Consider the following 13,186-nt stretch of genomic DNA (forward strand, 5'->3'; position numbering starts at 1 on the left):
TTGGGAACCTTGTCTCTAAATGTAGTTAATTTCTATTTAATTAGCCAGTAACTACATTTAAAATAAAGAACAGTTGGTAATCAAAAACAGGAGGATAAAGGATGAGCAATTGTGCAACAGGATAGAATTACTAGGCCAAAACAAAGTTGGGGGAAAGTGAGAGACACGATGCTTCAGAGAAAACATGGTTGGGAGCAGAGGGATTGTCGACAAGCAGCTGTGGGCCTCATAAAGATTTATATCAGCTTTTCCTTGTGTTTGTTAGCCATCAATAAACTGATTTTAATCACCAAGTGGGCTTTTATTATAAAGCATTTGTTCCTTTATTAAATAAAAGTTAAAAGCACATATAAATGGCAATTTTAAAACTGTCAAGTGGAATAAGCGTTTCACACATCCTGGTACATCCTTGGTGACAGAGGTACAGCTTGGACCGGTTTCCAGAAAACTCTGGAAACTCAGCTCTCCGGGCACTTGCTGACCCCCTGGCTGCTGGTGGTATAGGTTTGCAGGCAAAGGGGCCGCTCCCCTGGGGAAGAATGTGGAATCCACAGAGCTGGGGCGAGGTGCCTCTCTCTGCCAACCCATCCCCTGCGTTTGTAATCCCTGCCTTTCTGCACCACCCAAGATGTACTGCTGTGTTTTGTAAAGACTCATTCCTTCCCTGTGCTATTCCTCACTGGGGGTGGGGGAGAGGCAGAGAGAGAGAGAGAGAGAGAAAGAGAGAGAGAGAGGTAGGGAATGAAGAAGGGAAAGGCAAGGGGCAGTGAGAAGAGATGAGAATAGCTTGAATCTGGGGCCCTAGGCTGTGAGCAAGCTTCAAATTGAGTTTTTCTTTTCAGCAGACATTTTCTAATTAAACTTTAAACCCAAACCCTTGTTCCACCTTTCTCCAAAATGCAAGATGTCTCCCTCCTAGTTAGCATGAAATGATTTCTTCTTTTTCCTTCATTAGAAACCGAAATTGATCTTCTTTAAAGATAAAAATTTCATTTGGAACCAGTGCATTTTCATCAGAGCAACTAAAAAGCCCCGTGAGAATCAGCTCAGAAGAAGGAAGGTGCATGAGTGTCACGATAAGTAGCACTTCTCATCAGACCTGCTGTCCAGGGATGTTAAAGTGCTTCTTAAAATGGGGACTAATAAGGCCACTCAGCTTTTACTGTTTTCTAAGAGCCTTAGCTAAATTAATCATGGCACAGAATAACCCTTACTGTAAGGTAAAATAATGATTCCCGGTATTTTGAAAGCAATCGCTGATCCACAAAGAGGGAGGTAACATCTCCTCGAACCAAGATTAAAACTCCACTCCCTTCCTGTCATCAAAGGCCAGCTTGTTTGTATCCGAGCGGGGCCTTGGGAGAGCCAGGCGCTGGGTCGGAGCAGCTGCAGCCACAGGAATGGGAGGCCATGCACCACTGAGGCTGTGGAAGTGCAGACTCCAGGTGGAGGCTGTTGGGGTTTTGTTTACTAATTACATATGCTCCCTGTAAGTGGTCAGGCATCAGCCGGGCTTCCTGCTCAGGGACTCAACCCAGCCCAGGCCTATCCAGGCGGAGCTGGCTGCCCCCGCCGGCCCGGGCCACCCACAAACTGGCACGCTATGCACATGGAGGCCAGCTCCCCTCCTGCATTAGCTACGGCGTGGATTCCTGGTCACATCCGCACAGCCAGAGTGAAAGCCTGTAATTTCCATAGAATCCAGTTCTTTTGAGTCAGAGCTGCAGATAAGTGTTTGTTTTATTTTTCTTTTCAAGGTGATTACACATCCTTTGGTTGTGGGGAAGCCTGGGCTATCACGAAGGGAAGAGGCTGGGTGAATTATTTAAAAAGTATGCAGCGAAGGCCTGCGAATCGCTGTGGAGGAGGGATGGAGTGCCTCCCTCATCTGGGGGCCTCTCTGAGGGAAAGCAGAGGGGACCCCAGGAGGCTTGTTGGAAGACAGTTTAATTCGGAAAATAAAGCAGCACTTCACCTCCCATGTGCTGGGTGGGGAATTGTAAAACAGGACACAGTCAAAATAGGCATTAAGGCCAAACCGAAGTCAGCCCAAAGCCAGGCGTGCATTCCCAGGAACCTGCTGGGCTGTGTTATTTGCATACATCACTCTCCAGTCTCCATTGTCTCCCACAGGAAGAACTTGTTCCATTCCATTAAAGATACCTGAATATTTTATTGACTAAAAACAAGGCCTGAGCCGGATGGTAAACAAGTTTGGAGTGCTGTTTTTGAGTTGTGTTTATGTTTTATACATGGGACAGTTTTAAATATTTTTTTTTAATTCAAAACATTCCAGAAATTCTGCAGCTTGAGGGGACAACCACTACAAAAGTTTCAGAGCAACATTTGGACACTTTCAAGATTACTTCAGGGACTTTAACGGTGAGAAAGGAGAAGGGAAAACTTTCATTAACGAAAACATTTTAGCAGCTGTATACAGAGATCAAAACCAAGGGCAGGCATTCCAAATTCACACTGTGAAGCGCCTACAAAAAGATTCTTCTGTCAGCTTTCACAGTATGGAGAGTTCATCTTTTCATCTCATCAAATAAAAATATGCCCCAATTCCCGAGTAGGTATTCAGTTCATACAAGGGAGCGGGGGAGGCGTTCTCATTCCGCAAACGCTCTGCACGCTCATCCAGTCAAAGATCCCCGTGGTCTCGGCCAGTGAGGGAAAGCGGTGCCCTCTGCCTGGCTGCAGGTTCGCAGGGATCAGCTTTCGCAGACGCAGGCAGGAGAACAAAGGGCAGGCTTCATCTGCCCGCGCCCCACAGACCCCTGTGCAGGGGGAGCGCCATTCCAATGCCCATCACATGGCCTCTGTGGCATAAAAGCCTTTTAATAATTCTGATTTTGAATATCAAACTGAAATGAAAAGTGCGTTTAGGAAGGATGGGCTGTATCCTCGCTGAAGAGCGTATTCTATGCAAACAGGTCGAGCAGGCACTGTGGTTCTCAACTTGACTGCACGTTGCACCACCTGCTCTCAAATGTACTGATGCTGCCTCCCTGCCACCCTCCCCCACTCCTAGAGTACGATTTAACTGACCTCAGGTGTGGCCTGGGCATCAGGATTTTTTAAAGCTCTCCAGGTGATTCTAAGGAGCAAGCGTGAGAACAGCTACAGAGTGACTTAGGACAGCCCTTAAGGCCTCTCCATAATCTAGCCCCAGCCAAACTTTTTGACCTTTTCTTTCTCCACCCCTGCCTCAGCCTGTACATGAGACACAGAGAGAGACCTTCTCACTGTGCCCGAATGTACTTTGTCCATTCATATTTCCATGCTTTTATGCACCCACATTTTCTCACTCTGGGCACCAAAGAAAGCCCAGCTATATGTCCTTCTCTGTGCAACCTTCCCTACCTGTCACCTCACCTTCACCAGTGAGTCACTCCTTGTCCCTTGTCCCTCAATCACAGTACATAGCTTTATTAGAGCATTTCTCACATTATATTAACAACATCTGCTTGTAGATCTGCCTGCTTTCCCTCCCCAGCGGAATGTGGACTGTAATTTCAACAATAAGCACTGGACTTGGCAGGGTAGAGGTTTCTATTTCTATGAATGTTTATTGAATGAATGAATGAATGAGTGAATGACTGAATGCCAATCTTGATATTGTTGATGTTTGATCACATTGAACCCAATTCTCTAACCATGGTCACCTAAGAGACTAAGTAATTTGGAAGTGGGCAATCTATATTTTTGCGAATCTAAGTGGAGTTCTTTGACCAGTGGTTGGCTACATTATCTGAGCACTTGTTACAAATGTAGAATTTGCATTTTAATAAGATCCCGGGGTAATTCATATGCACAGCACAGTTTGAACTATATTTTTAAACAAGCTCCCAGGTGATTTCTACATAGCCAGTCTGCCAGCCAGCATTGGGACCCACTGTTCTAGACTTCCATGTACTGAATGTAGTGAACCCTGTGTGATTGCCTACTGGTTGCTTCTATTCTCCCTTTTCCCTTCCTAACAAAGCCCTGATTTTGTTCAGTTATCAGCCCTTCACCTGTCAAGCCTGTGCCTCAGGGAAGCTTGACCCCACCCGAGAAGTGGACCTGATTGGTCAAAGGCACAGCCCATCCTTCTGGCCAGGGATGGGTTCAGGAATGGACATGAGACCAGATTCAGGTCAATGAAATATGAGGGTAAGTAGGCTGGGGCAATCTAGAAAAAGTTTTCAGTTTCCTAAGAGAAAGCCACAAATGGGAAAAAAATCTCTCTTCTTCAGCGAGATTTGTTGTTTATCCTTGTTCTTTATGTTTATTTCCCATTTCTTCACATAGAATATTAAAAAGATGTGAACCTAAAGGTCAAGATTTAATACAATGAGTAATGTTAATGGCTTTGTCAAGGACATTCTTAAATGAAACCGGTAGGGGTTTTTTTGGCACTTTGAGTGTGTGGCAGTGAATGCAATAACTGCTAGTACAGTTTGGTACCACTGCCTGGACTTGAGCTAAAACGCCAGTGGTTTTCTCCACCATGGCTTGTGTATCATTAGTGTAAATGTCAACACAGTGAAAAAGATAAATGGCATCTTATTGGGTGGGCCAAAATGTTTGTTCAGTTTTTTTCCGTAAGATGGCTCTAGTACCACGTAGTTGTCTTTAACTTCATTTGAAACAATTTCATTAGATTGTATGCGACAGCTGTCATATCAATGTGCATTTAAAAAAAGACCTATCTAAATTGGTGAATTTTTGTGTTTTAATTTTAATATTGAAAACAGAAGAAAAAAAGCATCATTTTTGGCATATTATGTTTATTATTTCAAGAAAGGTAAAAACGCAACTGAAAAGCATAAAAAGCTTTGTGCAGTGTATGGAGAAGGTGCTGTGACTGATCAAACGTGTCAAAAGTGGTTTGCGAAGTTTCATGCTGGAGATTTCTCGCTGGATGATGCTCCACGGTCGAGTAGACCAATTGATGTTGATAGAGATCAAATTGAGACATTAACTGAGAACAATCAACGTTATACCACATGGGAGATAGCTGACATACTCAAAATATCCAAATCAAGTGTTGAAAATCATTTGCACCAGCTTGGTTATGTGAATTGCTTTGATGTTTGGGTTCAACATAAGTTAAGTGAAGAAAACCTTCTTGACCATATTTCCACATGCGATTCTCTACTGAAACATAATGAAACATTCCATTTTTAAAACAAATTGTAATGGGAGATGAAAAGTGGATACTGTACAATAATGTGGAACGGAAGAGATCGTGGGGCAAGCGAAATGAACCACCACCAACCACAACAAAGGCCAGTCTTCATCCAAAGAAGGTAATGTTGTGTATATGGTGGGATTGGAAGGGAGTCCTCTATTATGAGCTTCTTCCAGAAAACCAAATGATTAATTCTAACAAGTACTGCTCCCAATTAGACCAAGTGAAAGTGGCACTCGACGAAAAGTGTCCAGAATTAGTCAACAGAAAACGTATAATCTTCCATCAGGATAACGCAAGACCATGTTTCTTTGATGACCAGGTAAAAACTGTTACAGCTTGGCTGGTAAGTTCTGATTCATCTGCCATATTCACCAGACATTGCAACTTTGGATTTCCATTGATTTTGGTCTTTACAAAATTCTCTTAATGGAAAAAATTTCGATTCCCTGGAAGACTGTAAAAGGCATCTGGAGCAGTTCTTTGCTCAAAAGGATAAAAAGTTTTGGGAAGATGGAATTATGAATTTGCCTGAAAAATGGCAGGAGGTAGTGGAACAAAGGGTGAATATGTTGTTCAATAAAGTTCTTGGTGAGAATGAAAAGTGTGTCTTTTATTTTTACTTAAAAAACTGAAGGCACTTTTTGGCCCACCCAATATTATCCTGAAACTAGTTTTGACTTTGTGGGCCACCTGAAATGGTTTTGGACTCCCCAGGGGTCCGCAGACCACACTTGGAGAACTGCTACAGTGGATGATAATTTGGTAAATGAAACCTCTTGAAAAGTTCTGGATATAAAGTGATTATTGCAAGGGCCTGGAAGAGACTCAGTTCTGTGTTACATCACAGTCTGGCCCCTGCATCTGGGTCAACTTCACTATTGACCCAGTGGCTGCATCACATGGGGCCATTAACAGAGGAGTCTTAGGAGTGTCCAGGTGCTGAGGTGTTTGTGAGGCCTTGGCTGGAGGGCACAGGAAATTGGCTTACCCAGTCCATGTGCTGCCAGTTATAGACACACTCACAACACTACAAATCCACAACTAACTTCTTTGTTTCCCTACTCAGCCCACTAGGCAATTTAACTGGTACTCTACTTAGAAATCCACTATTTAACGTGATCTGATTTCTGTTTATAATTCTTAAAATACTCCTATTCGTGAAGTTGTCTAAGCCTTTCTCATGGGATAAAAGTTCTTTCGTGCTAAATAACTATGAAATAATGGAGGTTTTGTGTAATTCTGAGGGGCATCAAGACCCTCTCTCTCAAGCAGGCTCTTTCTCCGGTAGCTTGCCAGAAGCAGGCATCTTGGCAACACAAAGCACCAACTCCGAGGGCATCGCACTCTGAGCCAGACCCTGTTTCCAGGAAAGAAAACCCATGTTCTTGAGCCAGAACTAATGCTCTAAGAGCTGGGATTTTCCTTTCCCTTGCTAGAGAGGGAAGAATGACAATGGTTTGCTTGAATCCCTGCAGTGGGAAAAGCCACCCAGAAATTTCAGCCTGCTAGACATCTCCATGCCAGATATACTGTCCCTTGACTCATGAATACACTGAGGAATTTGCCCTGGCACCATCTGAAGGGTTAAAAAAGGATCCTGTTCCTTATAAGCAGCGATGCTTAGGGCTGACTCAAACTGGGGAAAAGGCCAGTCATGCTACTGGCCTGCTATATGTACTGAATGGATTTCTTAAAGTGCAGGAGCAAGACAGACAACCCAAAAGATTGACCTGAATTTGTTCGGCAGAATAGTAGTTTCTGCCTTGCTGCTGCACTGCTGTAAAAAAAAATCGTGATCTGAATATGGCAGAGAAGGAAGCTCCCAGATCATTAGAGGAATGGCTCTGAGTTTTAGCCAGTTTTTCCTAATATTTGACCTAAAATATTCTTTCTTTAAGGGTTTCCCAGGATTTTTTTTTTTTTTTTTTTTTTTTTTCCTTAAACACAAAAGACAGCTGCATCATACATTCCTACCCTCACTTCTGTGCTAGGAACACAAGAGCTGTAGTGATCTCCTAGGCTCTAGGTCTCTAAATCTTCCCAGGGAATCCATCTAACCTCCATGCATCAAAGCCAGCCCAAGTCTTGGAAGGGAAGGAGGAGGAAGCAGGGGCTATAAACATACTTGGGGCAATAATTTCCCAGATCTGGATCAAGTTAGTTTTATCTGTGTGACATGCCTGGCCTCTGAATGCTTTTGAGTTTGGGAACAAATAGTATTCTGGGTGATCTGCTTTACCTCCTCATCTCCCACTGCCCCTTTCACAGTGAGCTTTTTTAAAAAATATTTATTTATCTTTTTTTTAAAAATTGAAGTATAGTTGGTTTTCAATGTTGTGTTAGTTTCATGTGTACAGCAAAGTGATTCAGTTTTATATACTTTTTCAGATTATTTTCTCATGGGTTATTACAGAGTATTGAGTATAGTTCCCTGTGCTGTACAGTAGGTCTTTGTTGGTTATTGATTTTATATTTAGTAGTGTGTACACAGTGGGCTTTTGCTTAGTACTTTAGCTCTTATTATTTTGTTGGCAGAATGCTTTCTTCCCTCACTCTCAAACCCCCAAGCACAGTCCTGGTACATTATTTCTTGTTGTACTAGAAGGAGAAATGAACCAATAAGCTGGGGGAATTTGTACTCTAGTTCTGCCCTAAATGATCATAGATATTGGAAAACTCACATCCCTGTCCTGGGCATCACCTGTAAACTGGCGATTGGGAGAAGGTGAAATTTCTAGTGGCTCATAAACCTGGCGACCAGAAATACATTTTTTTGCAAAGCCTCCTTTTCCAGCACCTCCTTCTATTGGTCATTTTAAGAGAGCAAAGTCTTCCCCTGTGCTAAGACAAGCTTGTGGGACTACTGGACTTGATGGGTTGCAGATGCTTTTCAATCCTAACATTTGTTTTCTCTCTCTCTCTCTCTCTGTCTCTCCAAGTGCTGAGTATTCCCCCTCACCCCGCACTAGCTTGCACTTAATTTGCCATAGTGTCTGTGCCTTCCAAGTGGTCCACGTGGCTTCAGGCCACTCCTTATTTCGCCAGGCTGTGGTCTTGATCTTCCACAGCCTAAATTAAGAGATGAGCAATTTGGTGATTTTTAAAGTATCTTTTTTTATTTAAAAGAGTGAAATGGAGGCTCACAGAACTCAAGATTGGGTCAGAACATTCCCAGGTAGGGTCAAAGGACAGCAACTAGGCAAATAAGTGAGGCAAAGCCCCACATTCCTCAGGTGCCACGACGTAGTAGCCACACAAAAAGTTTCTGGAAAGAAGAGATTCTTACCAGTTTCCAGGGGAGCGGATGGCCTAGGAGAGCTGCCTGGAGCTGTTCACCCCACTCTACCCCCTCCCCCCATCCCCAGCAAAGGCACCTAGGCCTTAGCTTCCTACTGCTATGACCAAGAATGACCAGCTCACACCTACAATGCTGGCCTGAGTATTTGAGATCTTGGAGCAGTCGGGGTGCACAAACTTTTACTCTCTGGAGGTGTTGTGTGGGTGCCCATGTGACCAAGGCCAAAAATGCAGTTTCCTAAATCTCCTGATCCTGTTATAGGGGACACACTACAGATTAAAGAAAAAGAAAAGTAAAAAAAATAAACAAAAACAAACAGAGAGAGGGAGAGAGAAGGAGAGAAAGCCAGTTGGCTACGCATCTGTAGAAAAAGAGGGAAAATCTGAGTGGCTTTAGGAGAAACAAAGACAACCAAATAGGAAAAGAATGCAGGAACACACAGAAAAGATGTTAATGATACACATGAAAAAACAACATAAAAGAAGATCCATTCATATAGAAGGTAAGCAATGAGAAGGGGAGCACCTTGAAATGATTATTCCCTTTCATGTTTACTCCAGGAGGCTAGAAAGGCCTCTCATTTAAAACAGAAGCATTAGAAATATGATTTGCCAGTAAGATCAATGCTGACACAATATATTTTAAATTGGGAAAAAAATCTGACCACATCTACTTACATATTTCCTTAGGCGTCTATAAAAAACAAGACACTACCAGTTAATATCCTTATCAATCTGAACCTACTGTAAGAGAATTTAAATTGATAACATTGGTCAAGGGGTTGACATCAAGAACTAAAGGAAAATATCTCAGCCAGTCAGAAAGTCAACAGTGGCACAACTGCTTAAATATTTGGGACAGCATGATGAATTAAAATCTTAGGTCAGTCAATTGTTATATAACCTTGGAGAAATTTTCCTAAATTTCCATGCCTCAGCGTTCTCATAAATAAAATGGGACCATACTGTGTTGTGTCTCTGTTGTGAGAAAATGAACGATGAACAATGCCACCATAATTCTAATGAAAATGTAAACTTGAGTGCAGTGAGTGAAACCTTCTCATCTTTTAAGAATCAATAGAATATTGTTTTTAGAAAAAAAAAAATCTTTCGAAAGTTAGCCAAACCACAAGGAAAAAACAGTTGAAAGAGAAAAAAAATGGCTGACCCAGCTTTCAGCTCTATATCCTCTTTTTAATAAAGAGACAAGACAATCATGCTTTATATCTTTTACTAAGAATTCATTTGGGATGGTTTCCCTATATATTCTAAATAAATTTCGGAACCCAGTGAGTTTAAAGAAACCACATTTCCTTTACAGGGTATGTTGCTTATAGAAATCATTCCTATTACCTGTCACAGGAACGTTTGGCCTATTTAAATGCTGCAGGTGTGTGAGAACAGATGGTATTGAGAACAGGGACATATTCAGGCTGAGAAAAGACTGCCAAAAGCCGGCTGGAGATGAATACTTTAAGAGCGATGGTGTTTTTTCCTTTCTCTTACTCAAGTGTGCATGGGGAGCAGGTACTCTGTTGGAGCCAAGACCTGGAGACTCAATTTGGTTTTTTTTTCTTTTCTTTTCTCTTCTTTAGTGAGAGAAGTGCCAGATAGTTCAAAATATAAGCTAGCTCAGAAAACCACCTTGAAATCCACGAAGCAAGCCTCCCTGTGAATGGTGGGTATAGAGTAAGTTGTCCCTTTATGCTGGGCTTAAAACAGAAAGGAAGAAGGAAGAGGGAGAGAGAGAAATGGAAAGAAAGGCAGAGGAGTGTTTTCTCCTGGGTGGGGTGGGGGCAGGGTTCACGTGTCTGGGACACAGTGGTGGTTTGGGTAGAGAAGAGGCAGGTTGATGCTGGTGCCTGTCCTGAGCCACCACTCCCAGCTTCCTGGCCTCTGCAGGTGTCTGTGTACATGAACCGATGTGCAGGTCACCAAGAATGGCCATAGCTGGGTTCTTCCTGGTAACAAGTGCAGGCCGCCCCAATGCTGGAGCAACGTCCACTCCCAAGAAGCACAGTGAACTGACCAGCTCCATCCTGCCCAGCCTCCAGCTCTGCCCCTAGACATGCCCTTCAGGGTTTGCTTCCAGGGAAATTTAGCCACCACTGGTCACTAAGCCACCCTATGCCCCATAAATGGCATATTGAGCCCAGAGGTTTCTGTCACTTAGGCTGGAACTTCTACTATGCATCTCTGAGTCAGCAGATTCTAGCAAAGAGCTTAACCCTCTGGCCTGGGCCAGCATACTGGGACCGCTTCTGCCTGGCCTTTCATGGGGCAGGGCAGCCCCTGCCCCCTGTGAGGACACCAGGACAGCTGCTGCCTCATGCTGGGGTCTCTGTCCAGCCTCTGGGCATGCAGGCCAGTCTCTGTCTACAGCCCTTCTGCCAGCAGCTCACCTGAGACCATCCAGTGGCTCACCAAGATCCCTGCACATCCACTCTTCCTGCTCAAGACCACTTAAACCAAACCAAATCAGGAAGGAGGAGGGTGAAGTGAGGGTGTTCCTGGTGCTCTGGAACTGGCATTTAGAGTCCCACCTGAAAAAAAGGTGCTAAATGCTTCACACTCTGAGGATGGATTCAGGGGTCAATACATTCTGAATAAATGTATAAATTAAGCAATATGCTTTTAGCATGTTTAAGCAGAGGAGTTCCTTAAAAATCCCGCCACAAGAATACTTTTTAATATATTTCATTGCGCCAGGTGCCCCTCCACCCCTAAGCCCCCCAAAACATACTGTTTCCACTGGCCTGGCTTGTGAGAATTGAATGTGCCTACTACCCCAGAGCCAGCCCTTCATAGTTTAGTCATATTGTGTGCATTTATGTATGAAATAAAATATTATCTCTACCCTAGGAAAAAAAAAGGGAATTAGTAGCAACCAAAAGCCACACTACAACCCTCTCCCCTCCCCCTCGCCCTTTCTAAGAGGCTACATATTAGGCTTCCATAGTCAACATCCACCCTACCACCTTCCTACTTCTTTTCACATGGAAAAGAGCATGTCTAAGTCGACAGCGGTGGGCAGGGTTCACAGTAGGAAGTGATTCCCTCCCTGTGCCCCAGTCCACCCCTGCCCCAGGCAAGAGAAATGGGAGGGGGGACGCTGCTGAAAGAGGGGAGAGAGCATCTCCCTCCCCAGGTGGACATCAGCTTGGGCTGTGGACTTGCAGATCTCCCCCTTTGCCTGCCTGAGTGAGAGATGGTGGCAGGGGGTCAGTACCCAGAGAAATTGCTGGTCTCGAGCTTTCTCTCCAGGATCCATTCCAGAGGGCTGCCCTCTGGTAAAGGAACCCAGCAGCAAGAGGTTGTGTGGTCAGCCACCCAGGGCAGAGCTGAGAGGTGGCAGAGGAGGCCTCACCGACCGGTCGGGATCTCCCAGATCAGGGAACAATGTGGTCCCTTCTTCCCGACCCCTTTCCACTCCAACAGGCTGGAGGATCTTAAAACTAACAGAGAAGTAGGCTGGCATAGGATTCTGAATTAGATTATGAGAAGGGGATTTTTAATGGGCTGAAAGTGACAAGAGGGTAATGGAATCTGCCCAAGATGTGCTAAGGGAAAAGCTTTTTGTTTTTCTTTTGTTAGTTTGTTTTGTTTGGTTCAGAGCAAATCAAATTTGAAGGTAGTCATTGGAAAAATTAAAACCACTTCATGTTTAGACCCAACAGAGTTGGGACTGCTCAGTGAACGGTTATGCAATCATAAGCAGTGAGGGGCCCATGGAAGTGTGGCCTAGATAAGCTTCCAGATCCTTTCCCACCCTGAGATGCCAAATTTGATGGTAGCAGGGTATTCATTTGAAAGCGGGCCACACCCATCACTGGGATTCAGTTGTGTGTTGGCATGTCTGGAGGAACGGAGGGATTAGTCAGTCCTGGGCTCCTGTCTGAGTCCTGAGGGGAAGGTGGGAGGAAATTCTGAAAGTAAATCCCAAAGGAACCACTTCCATTAAAATTGGGTTAAGACATTGGAGTTAAAGCATTTCTCTAAAGTCACATTGATCTTAGTGCAGACTCTCTGCTCAAGATGAAAAGTTTTTTGTTTGACAACCACTGCATCTAAAGCTGTACTGTCCAATACAAAAGCCACTCATCGTATGTGACTATTTCAATATAATCAAAAATCCGACTCATATCATACTAGTCACATTTCAAGGGATCAGTGATCACGTGTGCCTAGTGGTTACTGTATTGGATGGTGAAGATATAGAACATTTTCATCTTCACAGAAAATTCTATCTGGCTACTCTGCTTCAAAGAAAAAGTTATTTGTTCCAATGACTGAAGAGAAAATGGCCAAGCTGGACCTCTGAGATATCATATGGTATGTACAAAATTACACATTCCAAACTTCATGGGCAAGTCAAAGGTTAAAGTGACATAGAGACAGGACAAGAAGCAGCGTCATTCCTGCAGGGGACACAGTGAGCCCTGAGCTCACAAACGTCCAGGAGGCCTGAGTTCTTCTATGGGGAATTGGGGGCTGCCATAGAGGAGGCCTCAGGGCCAGTCACTTGGCAGAGACACTGACCCCTGGGAAAATGATGGTGCTGCCTGGCAGAGGTGATGGTGGCGCCTGGCACTTGAGGAAGGTGAGGGCCCACGGTGGGAGGCGCTCCACTATGATAATCACTTCCCTTCTGGCAACTCTCAGAAACAGAGTGAGACTTTGAGGGATAAGAGCCTGGGACGTATGTGT

This window comes from Eubalaena glacialis, chromosome 6 (assembly GCF_028564815.1).
Source record: "Eubalaena glacialis isolate mEubGla1 chromosome 6, mEubGla1.1.hap2.+ XY, whole genome shotgun sequence".
In the NCBI taxonomy this organism is placed as follows: Eukaryota; Metazoa; Chordata; class Mammalia; order Artiodactyla; family Balaenidae; genus Eubalaena; species Eubalaena glacialis.